Source organism: Mastomys coucha, unplaced genomic scaffold (genome assembly GCF_008632895.1).
Source record: "Mastomys coucha isolate ucsf_1 unplaced genomic scaffold, UCSF_Mcou_1 pScaffold13, whole genome shotgun sequence".
Taxonomy (NCBI): domain Eukaryota; kingdom Metazoa; phylum Chordata; class Mammalia; order Rodentia; family Muridae; genus Mastomys; species Mastomys coucha.
In genome coordinates this window covers 31,624,596-31,631,456 of record NW_022196895.1, presented here as the reverse complement: position 1 = coordinate 31,631,456, position 6,861 = coordinate 31,624,596, and positions in this window count along the sequence as shown.

The following is a 6,861-nucleotide window of genomic DNA, read 5'->3' as shown; positions in this document are numbered from 1 at the left end:
CGGAAGGTCATGAGTTCAAATCCCAGCAACCACATGGTGGCTCACAACCACCCGTAATGAAATCTGGCGCCCTCTTCTGGTGCATCTGAAGACAGCTACAGTATACTTACATATAATAAATAAATAAATTAAAAAAAAAAAAAGCTGCATAGGAAATCTAAAGCAAAGTAAGGTTGGTTACAGAGTTCCCCTAAAGACAGGTTAAACTTAAGCAGGTTGAGGGGATGTACAGTAGAACAACAGGTTAATTATATAGTCTTAAATGATCTCAAGGTGTATTATTAATTTTCCTACGAGTTGCCAAAAGTTCAATCTATTGGGGGGGAGGAGGAAGAAATATTTTTATAAAAATGTATTGCTGCACCCTACATCCCATTGATATCGTCTAGGGATCTCAATTAGGGTTGTTTGTTTGTTTTTGTCCTCTGTCATTTCAAGAATATCTTTTTTTTTTAAGATTTATTTTTATGTATTTTATGTGTATGAGTACACTGTAGTTGTACAGATGGCCGTGAGCCATCATGTGTGTGGCTGCTCTCCGCCCCGCTTGCTCCAGCGCAATTCATGGTAGCTGCCTTCAGACGCACCAGAGGAGAGGGCGTCCCATCTCTTTACGGGTGGTTGTGAGCCACCATGTGGTTGCTGGGATCCGAACTCAGGACCTTCGGAAGAGCAGACAGTGCTCTTACCCACTGAGCCATCTCACCAGCCCTCAAGAATATCTTGATTGTTGTCCTCTGTCATTTCAAGAATATCTTGATTGTTGTCCTCTGTCATTTCAAGAATATCTTGATTGCAACAGGTAGTAGTGGAGGAATTGAAACAGTGAAAGCAGCAGACAGAATCAGTGGCTTAAGAAAGGTGTTTATTGGGGGTAGGGAAATACACACACGCAGCAGACAGAGAAGAATACCCTCCAATAAGCAGAAGGGGCCTCGGAAAGCTGAAAATCTGGTCTCTTCTCACGGCTGGTCCTTTTAAAATCTCCAAAGAATTTCCCTGCCTTCATTTAGGATTAGTCCCTTTAAAGGGAAAGACAGGATGATTGAGTGACCCACAGCTGCTTGTTCCGACCCAGCCTTTAACTTGTTCAGCCAGTCCATCACCGCCATGGCCTGCTGGCAAGAGGAAGAGCCCGCAGGACCTTTGTTTTAAGCAGCTAGGCCAGAAGGGTGAGGACAAAGTCGGCCGTCTTGGAAGCTCACCATCTTTATTACTAATCATGCCCCCACCCTGTTTGCCTACCATGGAATGTCTGTTAGAAATATATAAGTGAAACCATTTTGTCTGACTTGAAATAATGTAGTGCCTGCAAGAGAGGAGCCAATCATGAGGTTGGCAGCTGGGATATGAGCCAAGTCCTGGTAGGCTCTGATATGCTAATAAACTGTCAGGGTCCACAATTTGCCTAAGAATGATACCCGGACTCAAATAGTATGTAAAGCCAAAGAGTGTTTTATTCTGCAGAAGTCCAGCATGCTGGGGTCTCCCATTACCAGAATAGAGAGACACCCAAGTGAGCTCGCAGGCCTGATTTAAACTAAAGCACATTAGGGAGTTTCAGGGTAGGCCAGCTCTATGTTATTCTGTTGGGTCCATCTCTAGGACATTCCATTCATTCCCCGGGTGTCCGGGCTGGAAACTCGCTGTGGAGGTCTGGGGTCCGTTACTGAGGAAGCAGCTGAGGAAGTCTGGAAACTGCTGCTGACCCATTGTCTTTGCCTCAGGCCAGGTGGCTGGGACATTCTGTTACCTGGACATGAAGGCTGGAACTTGGATTTTTTTTTCTATTAGTAATTGACTTGCCTGGGCTTGCCTGGACTTGCTCGGTTTTTAGGCCTAGTCTCCTGAACTGCCACTTTGATGTCCATCATGGAATCAGACTAGCCTTCTCGTATCAAAACGCCATTGATAGCCTAATGAACCGGTCCTAAGAGGTGAACCCTGATGGCACAAAACTAAGGCCCACCAGACAATACAAAAAACTAGAGATGTGGACGTGACTGGGGACTGCACGGCCATGCTCCTTAGTCTGACAGTTTGAACCTCTGTGCAGATATCCATTGGCCCGGGGGACTTTGGGACTGGCCACTGTGTAGCTCTATAGACTGTTGAGGGTCCAGTACTGTTGTTGAGCTCACATACACCCTCCTGCTAGCATGAGCATTGTCTGAAGCTCTCAAGGACCTCCAGGGACCTTCAGTGGTGCGTTCCTCCCAGCCTGTCACGAATGGAGTATGTCATGGGGATGTTGAAAAGTTCTAACTGGAGAATTCTCTAGTGGAACATTAGCCGCCTGATGAACCATGACAGCTAAATGAGGTAGCTGTTTACATGAGATGGCTATAGGCTTCAGGATAGCATAGAATTGCAAAGAACGTCTGTGTGGCTAAACTGAGCCTATTTCAAAGGCAAATCTGGTGTGAACACCCGAATTGCTGGGCGCCTCACAGCCCACTGGGGAAGCTCTCTACACTGTCTAACTCTTAGTCTCCCACTCTCACTTGCCCTAGGATCTACACCATGCCTCCATTGTCTCTTGGCCCTCACCCTAGAGAGAAACCTCAGAAATTAGAAAGCCAGGGCCCAGGCTACTGACTGGACTGTGAGGAGTGTGACCTATGTAAGTCTGGGCAGGGGCCTGTGAGGAGGCCTGAATGATCTTGTCTGACGTCGTCAGGGAAACCGGGTGTTCCTGCTTGGTTCTTAATCTTGTTAATAAAAGTATTTTAAGAAGCTACTGATAGGCTGGAGAGATGGTTCAGAGGTTAAGAATACTTGACTTGGGCTGGAGAGATGGCTCAGCGGTTAAGAGCACTGGCCACTCTTCCAGAGGTCCTGAGTTCAATTCCCAGCAACCACATGGTGGCTTACAACCATGTGTAATGGGACCTGATGCCCTCTTCTGGTGTGTCTGAAGAGAGCAATGGTGTACTCTTATACATAAAGAAATAAAAAAGAAAAAAGAATATTTGGTTTAATCTCCCACGCCCAAATAGCGGCTCACAACCATCTGTAACTCTGCTTCCAGGGATCCAGTATCTTCCTCTGATCTACTTGGGCATTAGGCATGCACATACAGGCAAAACATGTGCACACAAGAAGTAAAAATAAATCTTTCTTCTTCCTCCTCCTCCCCCTCCTTCTCTCTCTGCTTTTTTTTTTTTTTTTTTTTTTTTTTTTTTTTTTTTGGTTTTTCGAGACAGGGTTTCTCTGTGTAGCCCTGGCTGTCCTAGAACTCACTGTGCAGACCAGGTTGGCCTCGAACTCACATCAATTTATCTTTCTCTGCTTCCTAAAGGCTGAGATTAAAGGTGTGTGCCACCACACCCTGCTCAAAGATAAATAAACCTTTAAAAAATTAAAAATGAATAAAAACAGCCTCCTAGCCCACCATGGTGATCCATGCCTTTAATCTCAGCACTTAGAAGGCAGAGAGCCAGGTTCAAAGCCAGCTGGTTACATAGGTGAGTTTCATGCCAGTTATTGTTAAATGGTGAGATTCTGTCTCAATAAATAAAAAATGTTAAATGTACTCAGAAGAACACGTCAAGAATTTGCAAGGGAAAGAAGGCAGACAATCTATAAGGCTCCATGGCTATTGGAGGAGAAGAGGGAGGGAGAGCCACCAGGTCCAAGAAAGCAGGGAGGTTCACCAAAGGAGGTGTGCAAGCATTTATAAAGGGAAGGAGAATTAGACATGGATCGATCGAATCAACATGGAGTTAAAAGCAGAAAAGCATATCTGGAAGCAGAATCATTCTTTAATAAGAATTACCAAAGTGTCTTGGCCTCTCCTCAGAAGTGTATGGGATCCATGGCTTTTACAAGATGACCAAGGGGCAATTCTGGGGATGGAGAGCATCTTCAGGCCAGCTCCCCTGCAGTCTGGAGGTGGTGGATGCCAGCAAGTATCAGAGGCTTCCATGGACATTATCAGTGAGGTCAACTTTCCTGCCTAGAGAGTCAGTCCACCTGAGGCTTTTAGGTAATTAACTTTTCCCACACTGTCACACTAAAGATGCTTTCGTCCTTAGGCTTTGGCTAGTATCCAAAAATAGGGAGGAGCCAGGTGGTTGTGGCACATGCCTTTAATCCCAGCACTTGGGAGGCAGAGGCAGGCGGATTTCTGAGTTCAAGGCCAGCCTGGTCTACAGAGTGAATTCCAGGACAGCCAGGGCTACAGAGAGAAACCCTGTCTTGAAAAACCAAAAAAAAAAAAAAAAAAAAAAAAAAAAAAAAAAAAAGGGATGAAGGGTTATAATTATCTGAGTTAGGACTCAGGAAGTAGGCAGGTTCTATGTGGTGGCACAAGAAATGTGACTTCTGGGAAAGACATTGTCTCATGAAAGGGTGACTTCTTCTCTAGCTCCTTGGCATGGCCTTAAGTGAATCAGCCTTTTTGACTGGTGGGCTCTTGGCCAGGTGATCGACAGCCCAGCTGGATTAACTCGCTCCGGTTCAGTGTGTGTTTGCATGTGCGCTCATGTGGAAGCAGGAGGGTGACTTACTGGAATCAACTTTCCCCTCCTACCCTGTGGACCCAAAGGATCAAACCCAGCAGCAAATCTCCCAAATACCAAATACCGTGTTTCTTTTTCTTTGTTCTCTTTGAGACAGGGTGTTAACTTAGTGCTGTGAAGAGACACCATGACTGAGGTAACTCTTATTTTAAAAAAATAATCATTTAGTTGGAACCTTGCTTACAGTTTCAGAGGGTTAGTCCATGATCAAAGCAGGAAGCAGATAAGGCTTGGTGCTGGAGCAGTAGCTGACCAGTGGGCAGAGAGAGACACTGGACGTGGTATATATGGGCTTATGAAAAACTCACATCCACTCCCATTGATAGACCTCTTCCAACAAAGCCTGTTGGGATTGGTCTGGTGCTGCTATGTATTCAAATGCTATATACTATATCCCAAGACCTGGTTGTCTCCCAAACAGGTGAATTCTCGCATACACCAGCTTTTGTTGTGCAAACCTTGCCCCCCCCAACTTATCTCTGATGGATTAATAAAGATGCTACAGCTTGGGCTGGGCAGAAGAGGTGGGGAGGGGGAGGAGCAAAGAATGCAGGGCTTGGCATCTGAGGTACCGACCAGGAGGAGAGAAAGAAGCAGGAAGCCGCTATGGGGTATCGGATCATGGGCACACAGCCGTAAGGACAAGTCTGATGGAGTAGGAGTGGCCCAGGGAGAACATGGCACAGAGGGCTGACCTCTGCCCTGCTCTAGTGCTTTTAAGCTTATTATAAATCTATAATAATAAATCTATAAATATATAATAATATATATAATAATAAATATGATTATTTATTATTAGTTAACAGGTTTCTGTGTCTTTAATTTGGCAACTGTTGGCAACTTCAGATGAAGTGGGGCACGAACCCCAAATAAATATCTAAAGGCAGCAAGAGGGTATAATAACCTCCATAGTAATAATAACCACAAGGCCACACCCCTTCAGCCAAGTGACTAAGCATTCAAAAATATGAGCCTACAGGAGACCATTCTTTTTGTTTTGGTTTGTTTTGGTTTTTTCTCTGTATAGCCCTGGCTGTCCTGGAACTCACTCTGTAGACCAGGCTGGCCTCGAACTCAGAAATCCGCCAGCCTCTGCCTCCCAAGTGCTGGGACTAAAGGCGTGCGCCACCATCGCCTGGCTACAGGAGACCATTCATATTCCAACCACCAATTACCAGAGACAGAAAGAGAGAGAGACTGGAAATGGTTTGGCAAACCTCAAAGCCCACCCCCAGTGACATGCCCCCTGCCTAAACCTTCTGCCAACAGAAGGTGTGGCCCAGATTAAAGGTGGATCTTCCCACCTCAGTGTTTGGTTTCAAACCCAGGGACAAGGGACTGAGGTGCATATTTTACAGACCAAAGCGGACCTGCCCTCCAGGTTGTCCTAGCATCCCTGGGTCCTGACCTGGCCTACCCTGCCCCCAACCCTGAACTTTCCAGCCCAGGACCCGGCTTCTTTCCACCAGAGGTTCTTCTCTATAGAATCCAGGTATTTTGATCTCTTCTCTCTCTCTTTTTCTCTCCCTCTCTCTGCCCACACAGTCTCTCTCTTCCCCCTCCCCTCTTTCTCACTCCTCTGGACAATAAATCTGCCTTTGTGTATGTTAATTTGGTCTGAATTGGCTCATTTTTACCATTGGAGAAATAAAGTGTCACTCAGAGGTTCCAGAATAAAAGTGGGTCTTCCCACTTCAAAAGATGTAATTAGAGCTGGAGAGATGGCTCAGCAGTTAAGGGGACTGACTGCTCTTCCCAAGGTCCTCAGTTCAATTCCCAGCAACCACATGGTGGCTCACAACCATCTGTAATGAGATCTGATGCCCTCTTCTGGTATGTGTGAAGACAGTGATAGTGTACTCATATACATAAAAAATAAATAAGAATAAAGATGTAATTAAGAAAAAAAAATCCCTCACAGACCATTTGAGGTTTTAATTCCAGGTGTCATCAAGTTGATCACCAAGAATAGCCATCACACGAGCTAGCCTGAAGCTCGCTATGGAAGCCAGGCTGTCCTTGAACTCACAGAGATCTATCCCCTACCTGCCTCAAGTGTTCTGTGGTTAAAGGATAGCTAGCCTGAAGTAACTCTTAGGAGAAGAAACAATAGGTAATGTTCTAATCTTTGGAGCACCCCTCTGTTGTCTCCACCCCAGGGCTTTTGAGCAGTAGGCTTAAGGAACAGTGGCAAAGTGGATGTTTATCTTCCTAGTGTTGCCTGCGAAACAGGAGGTGGGGTCCAAAGCTGACCATTCTCTGCAGCCTCTAAGGTTACACTGCCTAATGGTGTCTTAAAGACATCACATGCGTGTGTGTGTGTGTGTGTGTGTGTGCG